Here is a 15,223-nt window from a genome sequence, read left to right as displayed (position 1 = left end):
AGATATAAGCGACTCCGCCTGGGTGAAAGCGAGGAATCTTTTCACTCGGGCGAAAGATAGGAATCCATTTAATTCTCTCGCCAGTTTTCCCCCTCTTTCTCTCTCCCCCTGTATCTTCCAAGCTTCGAAAGCTATCTATTCGTCCACCTCTCTCTTTGGTGAAGTCTGCAAATGGGAACAGTTTCATTTGTCAAGTTTATCTCTATACTGCAATTCACTGTATTCCACCGTGCTGCCGCTGCTGCAACCAGCTCCGGCTAAATTAAGTTCAGGCTTTCTCTGATGAGAAAATTTTCTTTGCAAAGCTTCATTACGAAATGATACTGTTACTTTTTCAAACTATTACAACTTTATACTCCTCTACAAATTCATCAAACTATTCGTGCCGCAGAGCTCACTGCCTTGTTTCTTGGTATTACGATGTCTAATATGGTTATACTTTTACCATCGTTACCTCCGCTTCCGTTGCTTGTTTCAACTTGCGAATACCACAATTTTATTGCAATAGTTGCTGTTGTTTCAACTCGCCACTTCATATCCCAGTTACTAATTTCATTACTGCGCAGTATTTTATACCACCCCACGAGTATGAACTCGTTACCGCAGCTGGAGCTTAACCGTTATCGAAATTCAGGGACTTGTCGCCTATCTGTGAGGGTATAATTTTACTGGCTATAGGCCGTGTCTGATTCGAAGGGCTGTTCCTTATCGCAATTCGGTTCGATTTGAATACGGGTAAACCGTGGCCGCCTTCGAGTTGTGCATGGTTGTGTGGAAGTTGTCGGTGTGTATCAGCGCCACCCCTTCCTTCTCGCTCGGCGGTCCTGCGGGAAGCTTCGGCTATGAAATTACAATTTCAAATCAATCTCTGCGCGAAAGCTGACAGGCTGCAGATGGGGCAGCCATTCAGCGGAAAATCGAGGAGGGAGAGGGCGGACCGCAGCTAACTTCACCGTGAGTGGTAAATCCGCGAGGTAAAACCGAAGTGGCTTTGGGCTAGAGTATAACGGTCTTTGGCTGTCTCTCTGCATGCATTCGTTGCATGAAATTTCTGGTGTGTATAAAAGATGAAAAGAAGGAAAAATGAAGAATTTCACCGACTGGCTCGGTTGAAACTGAATTGGTTGGTTTTCACAGCATCTGACGCGATTTCACACATCGTTTACACAACGCGTACAATGTACACGTAATGCATGTATATACGTGTATAACTATAACATAGCATAGCCAGCCCAAGTGATTTATCGAGGCTGCAGTCGTTTCCTCACGAGCAATTTATTCCAAAACTTTTTTACCGTTATATTTATTCCACTCCCCAAGTGAAGCTTGTCTGTTTGCGTGTGCAAGCTGACTGGCTGCAGGGTGTTCGTACGGGTTTAGCTTTTATCAGTGTGTATTCGCCTCACACCGCACGCTACACTTGACATTAAATGATTCCGTTATCGCGCGAATCGCTCTCCAGGCTCTCATATTCGCCTTGATGCGGAGTAAAAAGGAGAGGAAAGATAAGAAGAACGAACACTTTATTCCCCTATTTTTACACCTTGATGTTTTTCCTCCAGCAATATATTGCCGCTATTGTTATTTCTTTACATCACTCGATTCTCGCGGTCGCATCTACCTTATATTACACTCGGATTATACAATCGGAATTCGACAATGTCTTTGTATTCTACCGACTGTCTGCTGAGAAAGAGGGGTGAAAAGACAGACACAGACAGAGAATAAGGGAGGAAACTGAAGGGGGAGAGAACGTGAAAATTTATTCACCGAAATTCGGTAAGCTGAGTATCTGCGAGGAATTGTTCACAAAGCTAAGCATGTTGTTAAATTAACCGTCAAGTGAACGGCAATTAATTGAGTTAAACTGCGGGGAGGAGATAAAATGACTGATGAACGTTGACGTTCCTTACTGTTACAATGAAGCAGGTGTAGGTTTTATATACATCATACATGTGTACATAATATCGTTGGTTAAGTGAGCCAAGGGCAGAAATTTATTTCCCTCATTCGTTTTAAAGCTCGTCTTAATTAATACGTACCTACAGGATAATTCAATCAAGATTTATGCCATTTTGGTGTACGAAATTACATACCTATTTCAAACCGGTTTTCGATTCTGAGATTAAAAAATTTTCTAATCTTTTTCAGCCGTGCGCGGAATAAAATAAAAATTTCCCAATTATTCGTAGGTAGAATTTGAATTTATTCAACATAATAAGAAATCAGAAAAATATGCTGAGAGTCAAATTTGAAATCAAAGAAAAAATACCGCATGACGATAATTTTTACGAAAATGGTTGATATTTGTGGCACGTATCGGTGAGATTTCGATTTATCCATGATGTGGATCTGAAATTCGTCAGATTCACTTTCAGATTCACGAACCTGGCTCCCACATTGAGTAAAAAATTGAAAAATACTCATTTGACCTGAATTTACTTGATTTAACAAAGTGGCCTACTTTCAAATACACTCTGTTTGACCGAAGAAATACAATTCACTTGTAACTATGAAACTAAAAATGGTTTAGTTGAATCAACGTCATACGATTTGATTTAATAACACGAATCCGTTCCAGACTACCAACAAAATATTTAGTCGATTTTACCTTATAATATATTCAAACTCGTAGAATATTCACATCGCTTTATATTAAGCTTCATATTAAAATGAAGTTGCTTTAAGTTCCATTAAACTTACGAAATTGCTTCATTAAATATATTTCATCAACAATCCGGAATGGACTCGTTTCTTTCTGTCAGTTAAAATTTTCTGCATTGAAAAAGACAATTTCTCATTTCACTATCATTGGAAGAAATATTTCGACCAAGTCAATTAAAGCATGATAAAATTCGATGAAATAAAATACATTTGAATTGCTTATTACTTGTTTGAATATGAAGCAAAAAAAAAAAATGATATAAAAATTCCATCACATTCCTTGCCGATTTTACATCTGGCGACGCGAAGACGGGAAACAGTTAGGAAATTCAACTGGCGCATCATGAAAAAAGTAACTAAATTAACGGACACCCTGCAGTCGTAAACTCCTCGAGGGCCGGGGGTCGCAAGCAGGGAACGGAATAACATGAAAAAAGAAAAACTAAGGCGCAGAGGGACGAGGGTGAAAAAGAACATTGCCACGGTAAGTCTCGTTGAACACGAAGAGGATTGCGGGCATGCGACGTGGAATGCGGACCGGATCGCAACGGGTTTTTACACAACGAACGACGGGGCGTCGCGTCGCCTAGCGTCGGGTTGCTTGGACGTTGGGCAGTTCGCCAAATCAGTCCCAAGTGCTCCTTGTTCACGCTGCTAGCCTCACCCACACCTATGTCGTATACTCCCCGAGCCACGCGATATCCGTTTCACGTGTCCACCTATCGCCAAGACACCCGCATTCTCCTTCTTTTCGTCTCTCCCTGCAAGCCGCAGACGCGTTTCGATACATGATACACGGAATGTTTGCAGGCTTACCATTTTTCAGCTTACATCATCGTCAGCTCGGAAATCATTAAGTGCTTTTTTCCTCCATGTCAGATTTCTAAACCTTGCTCTTTTGGCGTTGCATTGGTTTTGACCAAATCTTCGACTCTGCTGTGAAGAGTGCGGTTTTTTTTTTTAATGGTTTGTAAAGACGGGTTTGATTACGACAGGAAAATTTACAGTTTCTCTGAATCTTCGTACAGTTCTTGTTTTTACTTTGCTCGTCGTATCTGAAATATATTATCCAATCAAATTGTCCGACACAATTTCGACTTCTCTTACAATTTAACGACTCAGGGATATTTTGTAATTGTACTGATTTTGAATTACCGCGAGATTCGTTCGACCCGTGTAACTGTTTATAGAATTACATTTCTATACTAGTTGCAAGAATGAAACAGCGCAAATGATTGCAAAATTTTGTGATAAAACATACACGATCGACAATAGAATATTCGTAATAATCTTGTTTTCATTGCATTTTTACACTTAAAAAGAACCGGGTTCAATATTCCTTAAGTTATTTACAAACTACTGTTACGGTATTAATTTTTTTTAGTCGACCCATTTTCGTACTCGACCCTTTTCGATAGAATTTACGATTATCGCGAGGTGTATTAAGTAAATCTGGAAACGAAGCTAATCTCAACTTATCGATACAAAATCTGAAAGTATTTTCAGAGGCTGAAAAAAATATGCGTCAAGATTTTTGGATTTCTATTACGATTAGTTCGACCTTTGTAACACCCTGATTCGCGGTTTAACCTCCCTTGGATCCACGTCGCCGTAAAATTCCGAAATTCCCTGTTCGAAATGAAGGCAAAAGCTCGGGCTAGACTTTTTACGGTAACGAAACCCGGGAGGTTTGACTCGAGTTACGAGGTGTCAACTTCGTAAAACGCGATACGAACTTTCCTTCTGTTTCTCTCTAGTTCTCCTCTTCTCCTCCACCGTTTTTCCCCTCACTCGCTCGCTGACTCCCTCGTTTCGGTTGTTACAGACTGGAGGAATGCCTCGCCATAGGACGCGCCTCGTGTCAAAAGCTTTCCTCGACGGCGTTGGTGAGCTTGCGCAAAAGTTGGCTAAAACGTACGTGACGTTGATTAAGTTTCATCCAGGACTCCGTTGCTGTCGCCTTGTCGTTTTCCGCCCCTTTCCAGTGTGACACGCTTTTTACCCTACAGTTACAGAGCTCTGTGACCTCTCTCTAGACTCTCTTGACCGTGGAAACGGTTCGTATCGTCGCCGTGTATGTATAACGTCAGGGTGATACGTAGTTTGGCGTTGAAGCGGAATTTGCCGTGCTTTTCATTCTCTTTACAAAGATACGGGGACATTGATGACGCGATTTACGTGCTTACCTTTCGGAATGGACAGCAGCTTGGTGACGTTCGGAAATTTTTAAGTTGCGGGATTAGGTATAAACGAGCTGTACCGTCTGAATCAAAAGCAGAGAGATAGAAACTAACCCTAAAACTAGTACCCAGCAATCTTATCAGCATCGACTGGCACCTCCGTATTTTTATTTTAGATATATCGAATACTTTTCCACACTTAATTGTCATCCCTTCGAAGAGAGGAATTTTCGGAAATTGGTACAGTCGGAAACGTGCTTCGAAAATGATCGTCACCAATCCAAGGCTTGGTAATTTATTCGTAAAGGATCTTGTTGTTGAAGTGAAGGAACTTGTGTTACGAATTTGGAAAAATCGAAAAGAGCAAAATGATAAATGATTATTTTTCATGCTTCAAGGGATGAATAATTGGTTATCATAACTATCAAGGGTGGCGTTTATTTGCCCTGAACTAATAAAACACAGGCGAAAGGTTAATCGCGATTCAATTGATTCAGGACAACGTCTGATGCGAGTAGATTTTTCGTTGCCAACGTTATATTTTACCACGGGCGTTAAAAATTGATTCAACCTTATAAAGAGGAGGAGAAATGTGCTACACGACGGCGGATCGACGTGGCGTGTGGAATAACCAGTCTCCTCTCGTTTGCGCCTACTCACCCCAACCCTCGTTACGAAACTTTCGTTGCTTCTGTGGGGCGCAGTTTTGAAGCTCTGAAAGTTTGGCATCGAGCTGCAATTTTCTACTTCAAGTTATTAGGAAACAAGTGGTTCGACAGTTTCTACGACGTGACTGTTACTCGCTTGAATGTAATCGATATTGAACTATTATATATTGAGTAAGGAATTACCTGCGGATGCGAAAAACTATTTTGCAAAACTGGCGAAATTTGAACAGTATAACGTACGACGTAGTGGACTGTTTCAAAATAGGGCAACACATGTTGTGTGTACCGGGACAGTCTTTTGAAACTCGAGAATCAACTGCGCTTGCGCGAGTTTTATCGGCTATTCGCCCAGGCTGGCCATCCCGAGTTGTCAGCCGTCAAACTGTTTCTGGCGGCGATATAGTTGATACGAATCTTCGAGGTTAGAATCTTAAATAATTGAGGCAGTGACTCGGAAAGGTTTGGAAAGCATTTGTTATTGGGTCGGAAAGTCGATTCTTCAAAGAACGGTCGTAATTTAACGCTTATGCTCTTTGAAAATACAAACGTACACATTTTGCGTACGTTGGCCCGCCTGCATCACAGACGAAACTATCGCTGCGGGAAGATTTCGCCGACCAATGAGATCGAATTATTTGGCACATGCGCAGTTGATTTCAAGTTTCGAGAGATTGTCCCGGTATACATTTTTTATCGGCCGTGACAAGATGTGAACATTGGTTTCTGATGTACGAAAAATCTTTCGGGAAATGTAGGATTCTAGATCAAGTCTAAAGCCGGTCCCAGACACATTCCGAGTATCCGCAAGTGCAATTATTCACGCGTATAGTTGATGTCATGTCTAACTTCCCACACCACTCGTGGATACTTGCGTGTACTTGGACTTGGGTAGCCTCGTAATTATTCGCTCGTTCTCGACTGTCCTGCTCCCAAGCATACGCAAAGGATGGCGAGGATTACCGAGTAGTCTGGCAGTTAATCCACGAGTACGACAACGAGTTAAATTTTCATTTGATTCGCGACAATTTACCAACAGCTATCAGAAAAAGGCCGAATGTCGAAACTAGACAATACTAACGACGTGTCTGGGACCGGCTTAAGAGATGACTAACAGGCTGTGACTTTTTAGTGTTCTAATGATTCGTTGAAAAAATATACTTATTTCAGTTTCTTTGCAGAATTTTCCGTAATAACCGTTTGTCTGATGTAACGATACCAACTTTTGTTACGTCAGAGCAATCATATAATAGCAGAATTTGGATTCTTTGTAACTGTTGTTTCAAATGACGAACTGAAGCCGATTTTTCGAGGTTGATTACAATGAATACGCTATCATTTGTATCGTAACGGAGTGGGCGTTACAGAATATAATAATCGGGTTCGTGAGTTTATTGAGAGACTTATCAGGTAGCGAAATTAAATGTTTGAAGGAAAATGCTTTTAATGGAAAAAATGCGTGTCTACGGTTTGAAGTCGGTAACAAGACTGTTTTTACAATAATGTTGGTTGACGCAGCAACCTTATTCATTTCATAATATATGAGAACTCTTGTATATCTTTTATTTATGGTGACTTCTAGATCATTAGAAAGGGGGGTAAGACGGGGGATTTCACCCTTTGTAACGATATTAAAACTGCATGATTATTTTAAAAAATTCCGCGAAGAAACTGGAATGCGTACACGAGGATAATAGAAAAGAGGATTTTACTCAAACCCGCAAAAAAAGAGGGACACATGAAGGTTCTTGGTAAAAAATATCCCAGTGGAATATGTTTTTTACCATTTTAATGTAGCAGACTTTAGTCTGCACACAATGGTTTTCACTGTTTTAGAGTAAATCCTGCATTTTACGAAGTATATTTTACCGAAAAACCTGCAATATCCCTATTTTCGTCCAGTTTGAAGTAAAATCTGCTGCTTTAGTCGCTGCATCTGTATATTTTTTTTTACAAATTAGTCATATGAGAAAGACTCGCAAAGTCTTGAGCTCAAAATCATATATCTCTGAAAGATTTTTTTGTACCGCTAAAACCAATATTCGGACCTCGTTTCAACCAAAAAAAAAATCCGAAGCTTCTGACTGGCAATGGCTAATCAACAATTGTAATCATGGCCGATAGTCAAACATTTTGACTCGCTACGAGAATTTATCAGCTATCAAATATTTAGTTGAAATATTCCCTCGACCATTATTTCTTGAAACAGTGAAATCCAGCTAAACGACGAAGCTCGAACTTGCCTTTACGTAATAGCCAGAAGCTCGTATCATGCTCGCATCGACATCACTCTGATCGGACCATTCGAGTGATCGATGTCGCACGGATAGGCGGTTATTAATGCACAAAAAATATCTCCTCAGTTGAGACGATCCATCAGGCTGGAAAACAGATTTTGAGGTGTGACGACAGTGTCACGAAAGGAAACATTGTGTTCACACACACACGCACATACACACACACACACACGCAGATTAAGAAATTATAAACGAAAAAAAGTGTATCGATGTGGAATAAATGACATGAAAAAAAGCTCCGGAAGACTTTTCGTGCCGCAGCTTGAAGTAGCTCGGGAAACTGGAATCCCATGCGAAATGTATAAGCCGTGACGAATGGCCACGAGGGATTCGGCTGATTGAAATTCCCCTTACACACCGAGGCTTCGATCGCTGTCTTGACGGGTAAGACGGCGAAGCTTTGCAGGGGTCCGAGAAAGGCTTCGGCAAATGTTTGCGCCCCGCGTTTCCCATGCTTGAAGGCCGTGTAAAATGTGGCTGGGCACACATGCGTTACGTAGGTACTATCCCAAGCCCTGAGTCTGCAGGCCAGCGAATCGTTCAAAGCCGCGTCGCCCGAGATTAGGAAATATACGAAGCTGCGCCGGGCCAACCGTGATTATACAAACTCCTCTTCTCGCCTCTCTCTTTCCCGTTTCGCGCCCCAAGCGAGCGGCTTCGAAGCCCGGTTGGATCGGGGATGAATATTTCATCAAGCAAACACGGGGCGAACCTGTTCCGCCAAAGTCAACTTCACAATACGTGCCCATCGGAAGTGCGATCACCTATTTGAATGAATTTATACCGGGTCGGTACCCTTCTCTGGTTATACTCGCGTCAGGTGACCCTTATAACAACCGATTTGTGCTGTTTGCAGCTCAACTTCGACCGTCGTCGTATCGCCGACTTTGCTAAACGCCACGATTTTCACACTGGCGGCTGGTAAGGACGCCGTAATTTTATACCAGAAGTCCGGAAAGTCGTGAAAATAGCCAAATCGATGCTTAAGGAAATCAATATGTCGTAGGAACTAATTATTATAGAATATAGTTGGCTTCAGTGTTGCCAGAAGGCTGACGGACAAATCTAGGATAATTTTGAGATTCTCCTAAGCCAGAAAGAAAATCCTCCTGAATTTAGTTGGAAAATTTTTAAACGACGAAGCAAAATTGAATCAAGTTTGTACAATATCACGTATATGGTTGACATGTAGCAATACAGTCTACTTTTTAGAACAGGCTGTTTCTATATCTGGAATGCTTCAACCTACCGGCAATTCTGGCATTTAATTTATCGATAGAATCTCATACGAACTCAAGTGGTCGCCTTTAGCTCACCGTACTTATCGCATAGAAAAATAACAAACAAGGCCAGTAAAAACTGAAAAATTGCAGAGCCAAGCGTAAATGTGACAATTCCTCAAATTGGTCCCGGAAAAACTGCCAGATCTTTTTTCCGCCTATTTTTTTTCCGGAAGCTTCCAATTAATCTTAAATTCAAGAGGACTACTCCTAATCTCATAACACTGGTCAGCTTAGGTTAGGTTGGATTAGGCTGGGTATAAATGAACGAATCGCGTCAAGTGTAGTTTATGATGTTAAAACAATAAACATCAACTTTGAATTTTCATAAAGCTTTCAAGAACTTAGTGTGTTCTATCAAAAAATTGATATCAGCAATCTATGGTAATCATGCAGTTCCCACGATACATCGGTTCACTTAATAGTTCGTTTTCTTCGAGACATTTTCCTGGTTTTGAAAAAGCTTTTTTTGAAAACTGAATTTGCTGTATTCGAAGACGCTCTGTTTCGATTGATGCCTACGGAGTTGATTTTTTATGTTACTGGAAATTCGTGTTTAACACGACTTCTATCCCTTAAACAACGCAGACTTGCCATTAAGTTTGGATTGTAAGACTTCAAGACTCCTCCAAACTTCCCAGATCCAAAATTGTAATTTTCTAGGTGCCCCTTGTCTTTGTTCATTAGGAATAATTTTTTCGTTGAAATTTGTTTCTACTAATTTTCTCATATCTAATAATAAATCGTCAATCAAAACTGAATCACGCATATTGCACCGCACGTACTTATATGCGAAGTATTACACCGGGTCTAAAATATTTGCAACGACGTAGGAGTGGACCTTTAGTTCGTTCGTAGAAATTTCCTAACTTTTTCATGGATTTCTTCATGCAAAAGAAAAATCCTGACGATTGCAGGCCTAAGCCAAGGTTTCCTGAGGGACAATCCTCCAAACGATTTTACCCGAGAATAAAATTTGATTTCATGCCTCGACTCACGGTTAGTTCGAAAGAACTGTTATTTCAATAGCCCGAGTCAAAAAATCCGAACCGGCATCGTCTGGTTTTTCATTGAATTCAGCGTCGAACAGAGAAATTGAAATTTGTATAATTCCATGCAAAAAAAAAAAAATGGTGTCACCATTAACATTTTCCTCCAAATGCAAAAGAAGTTACCCAAAAACAGTGTACCCACAATTGGTTGAGATTGTGAATTCTTTGAAACGTGAAAGCAAGGTCAATCAAGCCCGAGGCAATGATCGGCAGGAGTGAGTGTGCGATGCCATAAACAAATCGTTGGTATATTCCCCCGTATTTTCGGTTCGTCGGCGAGCAATCCATCGGCAGCATTGACGGAGCGGCGCCAAATTGTTTTGGCATTTCTCCAGACTGATTTTCCCCGCACAAATTCGACAAGCTTCACTCCGCGCCTCGGCCTTGCCCTCCTCAGTTTTTCTTTCCCCCTCCTTCCGATTTCCTTCATCTCTTTTCCCTCTCTGTTATCTAAAACCTCCCCCTCCCCCTCCCCGCCCCTCCCTTTCCTTCGCTCTTTTCCTTCACCCCCTTCGGTGCTCCTTTGAGGCCGAATGAAACTCTTGGAAGTATATACGCGGCCTCGATATTCCAGGAGCAGAGCCTACGTGGGCCTGACGATCCGCGTCTCGACGACGTAATCCTCCGTTTGCTGCACGATGGTGTAGCCGAATTTTCCTAAAAAAACATTTCTTCTGCATCGTCGTGTAATCTCGCCGTTTCATTCTTCCAGAATATCTCAACCCTCATCAAACCACCCCGAAAATATTCCCCTCGTCGCGTCTGTGTCTATGCATGTTGTACAGCCATGGGTACGCATATATGTATGCCGCTTCGTGTACTCTTTAACCCTGATGTTAAATGTGTACCTATATATGGGGTATTCCATGACATCTCGATCGAGATTCTATCTCGGTGTATCAGATTGGATTTATAATTTTTTGTACGAAAGTACATGACGAACAACGTAGTTGCAATTTTTTGAGTATTTTTCGACCCAACTTATCTGAAGTATGATTTAAAAACTTGAAACAAAAACCTACACTTTGCGAAATCTGAAAAAATTCAGGGAAAACTTGTGAAATATAAAAAAAAAAAAATTTCCCACCCATTAGAAGATGCAGATTTTATAACTTCAAAGGATACACGAGAAAAATAAAAAAGTATTATTATTATTATTAAGAATGCACGTTTTGTGTACATGTTTTTTTTTATGTCAAAAATGCAATCGATTAATAATAATTTTTCATTTTTCTTATTTATCTTCAGAAGTTATAAAATCTCCATCTTCTAATAAGTGTAAAAAGTTTTCTTATGTTTCATAAGATTTTTCTGAATTTTTTCAGATCTTAGAAAGCGGGTGTCTTTGTTTCAAGTATTTAAATCGTAATCCAAATACTCTGGGTCGAAAAATTTTGACAAAAATTGCGATTGTGTTTTTTGTCATGCAATTTCATACGAAAAATTATAAAGCTAATCTGAGAATCAACGTAGAATTGAGATCGAGCTGTCTTGGAATACCCCATATATATACAAATGGTGTATTTCATGTCAATAAGTCCATGTACCTCACCCGTTTCGATTTCAATCAGTTTTTTTGTGCCGGAATTGGAGTCTTTTTTGTTTTTATTATATTCCGCGATCTAAGTAGATAACGGAATCATAAAAATAACGTGATTCTGAAAATCTATTTGGATCGAGGCATGTATAAAAAAATACAAGTACGATACGGAAAAACAAAAATATGCGAAAGAAATAGGAAGTATTGAGATCCCATTATCACGTGGTGTTCAAAACAGAGATTTGAATTATGCATTAAATTTTTTCAATGCATTGGCATTTCCATTGAAAATTTAAACTTAATGGTTAACGTATCATTTTCTATTAAGAATTGTACAACCCTGGCTCAAAAGCCACATTTTAAACTATAAAATCAGTTTCAATTATTTCAAAATTTGGAAAATGGTGATTTCGGAATTGATTTTGCGATTTCTTATTTCTTTCCTGATGCTTTTTTGGGTTGGTAAGAACATCACACTAAAAAGTGATGCAAATCGAAGGTGGTGAGGTACATAGGTTGTTAATTTAACGTGGAATGCCCCATACATACAGTATGCGTACACGTATTCAATTGCATCTATTTGGTTTTTCAATTTTCTCTTCGCCTTGCTCTGTCTTTTTTTTCACCCACAATGCGGATGAACCGGGATCGCAAAATGAATCGACCAAAGACGGACACCAAATATATTTCCAACGGTTTTTGTGGCTACTCCAAGTTCGAATGAGTTCAAACACTTGAAATTGTGCAATGGAACTCACAGCAACAGAGCGAATGCTTGGATAACACGAAATGGATCACCTTGCTTTTTTTGGGCTCGCTTATATGAACAGGTCAAACGCTCGATTTATAGCTGAAACTATTATACGCGCAATTTGGAAAGTACAATTTTCTTTTTGCGCTTTGAAATAATTTCATTCATACACGGGATTGATGAAGAAAAATTACACGTGTGAAGCGGAACTGCGCTTATTTATTATTCATAGGGAGTTTATGAGCGAGGGGAGAGAGACTGAAATTACAAAAATAGACATTATCATGACTGGATAAAGGCTGGCTCAAATTGTACTTAATACCTTCATATCCGTATGGATGCATGGGCTGTAATTTACAACCGTTAGCTGTGGCGCCGTGCATAAACTAGATTATAAAATATGCAGGTAGCCGCGGATCGCTTGCGGGACATCGCGGAATCGATCGTGGAGTGGTTTATTTTTTTATTTCATGTTTTAGTCCTTTTTCAAACAGTAAAAAGGAACGCACGTGCACGCAGGCTCATCAGGAACACAACGAGGCAGCCATGCTTTCGTGTAAAATATAATTACATTCGCCGATATGTATCTAATTATAGGATACAGCTACACACGGTCATAATTGCTGGAATATGTGTTCTAATTTTTTATTCATTCTTCAATCTTTCAGAATTACGGATACTCAAGGCTGCCGTCAGCCTTTGGATCGAACGACGTGCATCAGTAGCTGTATCGATTATTACATCGTGGATAAACTAGTGAGTACTTTCCTAATTCAATTTCATTCAACATTTGCCACGCTTCAAAGAAATTTGTGAATATTACGGTAATCAAGTCTATTTCTATTATTTATTTCTATTTTCTTCTTGCGTGGAAATTCGAACGACTATTATTTTTTTAAATAATTTGACTCACTTGTGATTCTTGAAATTACGGTAATGGTTGAACAAAGTTTTCACCAATAAATGTAAGTAGTCTAAGAAAATATAAACAAATATTAATCAAATAGTAATGAATTTTCTCGAAATCTGTGTAGTAAGTTTTATGCTCAATTGCGAAATGAGTTTCGAGTCCAAACATCAATCGAACAAAAAGCTCGCCGTTAAAAATTTCCCTAAAGTCAAGTCGAAACGTACGTTTAATTCAAAAATGTCGTCATTTGTGCCGCAAACATGGATTGAAGTTTTTTTGAGACCTTCTTGGAGTTTCTAAAACTATGAAAATAGCTTGAATATTAATCATCGCACGAGAAGCAAGCATTCGTGTACTCCGAGGTATCTTCATGGCGTTTGTTCGGCTAAGCCGGCTGATCCATAGATCACAAGTTTGTTAGACAAAATTTTGCGCCCTCAAATCCGCATGTAAACTATAACCGTGAGCAGACTGCACGCGAGCTAAAATTCCAGGTGTGATCTATTATCGTTTCGCAGACCGCGTGCATTAAATACCGAGGTACACACCAGCCGCGTTCCCTATGTTCACGAGGACTTGGTCTCGATGAGCTTGCATGGCCGTCGTCCCGTTTATATCTGACTAAAAATTTTATCCGTCCACATGCGAACGAAAATAATGAAGCAATCAAATGGAAAGGCGACGGTAAACAAGTTGAAAAATTTCATCGCGACAACTGCTGAATCAGAATCATGCACGCGGTTTGCTGCCGTTGTATAAATTTACCCATTGCGCCGAGGCATTGATTGATGCAGCGATGCAGCGATTTTGATCAAATTATACAGCTCTAATTTTTTAACGCAACACTTGCACAGCGACGGAAATAACTGGGGTCAGTGGATGTGTCAGTTGCATTTCTAATCAGGATCAAACTCTCTCCAAAATTTCCAAAAGAAATCAACCATTCCAAAGTGCTTATAATTGTACGTGGATTTCTGAGTGACCGTTCAAGTGGGTTTTCTGTAAGGACGTGATTGGCCGAAGACTGTACGATTTTGAAAAACTTTACTGCAGTGTGCACCATAAACGAATTCACGTTGGAAGTAGAATTTCTCCTTGGTGAGTGTACGAGGAATGATCGAAGCGGACTTGCCAATCGACAGGCACACCTCCGGGTGGAAAGTAATCATGTCCGATGAGACAAAACAGGAGTAGAGAACTTGGTCCGGGTGATTCCTGCTCCCGTAGGGATATATCAGGCGGTCAACGTGGTCCCCTAGGCGCGTAACAAAGGGAAGCCGTAGGCTCAGCGTCAAAAGCGCCAATCCCGCATTTGCATTGATTAGGTATTGACATTGTTGCAAACCCGACGCGTATAGCAATTCCGGCAACAGCCAATAGCGCGTGACTGGAATGGGTAATCAGTGGCATGGGCAGATAAATGGCTATTCACTGGTTAAAATTAGATTCCGGTGCACAGTTCTGTTATTGCATCGACGACCCCTCGTTGCAGAGCCCGTGCATTCCGATAATCGAAACCAGCTGATTCAGCGCCCTGTTATAATTAGCAGTTATTTGTTAATCAAAGATCTATTAGGCAGCCCTCATGCGATGCACGCTCGGTACACAATCGCGAAAATGAATAGCTCTCTCTCTCCGGTGCCTGCATAAAGAACGGAATTAGCATTGGCGCTGATTCCCCGTATGGATGAAGGGTGCCGGTGAAAGCTCTGCAGTGGATAAGTAATTTGGTTGAGTGACATCCGCCGCGTTTTCGGAAAATACGAGGTCGTTCCGGGGCTTCTTTCCATAAAGTTTTCGGTACGACTGGCAAAAACTAAGCGGGCCTCCGGCCGCGCATTTTGTGCACACGGGTAATACGGGAGTCTCTAATTGGCAGTGAGC

At 40.6% G+C, this 15,223-nt stretch overlaps 1 protein-coding gene across 1 annotated transcript in view; it reads left to right on the top strand.

Annotated features, from left to right (window-relative positions):
- Positions 1-15,223, top strand: part of LOC124177857 (limbic system-associated membrane protein-like) — a 213,757-nt gene that overhangs the window by 50,038 nt on the left and 148,496 nt on the right. The window contains exon 2 of the mRNA XM_046560729.1: positions 13,098-13,185. The gene's annotated coding sequence lies outside the window, so the exon portion shown is untranslated. The remainder of the gene's footprint in view (positions 1-13,097; positions 13,186-15,223) is intronic.

Source organism: Neodiprion fabricii, chromosome 3 (assembly GCF_021155785.1).
Source record: "Neodiprion fabricii isolate iyNeoFabr1 chromosome 3, iyNeoFabr1.1, whole genome shotgun sequence".
NCBI lineage: Eukaryota > Metazoa > Arthropoda > Insecta > Hymenoptera > Diprionidae > Neodiprion > Neodiprion fabricii.
This window is presented reverse-complemented; position numbering and strand designations above follow the sequence as displayed.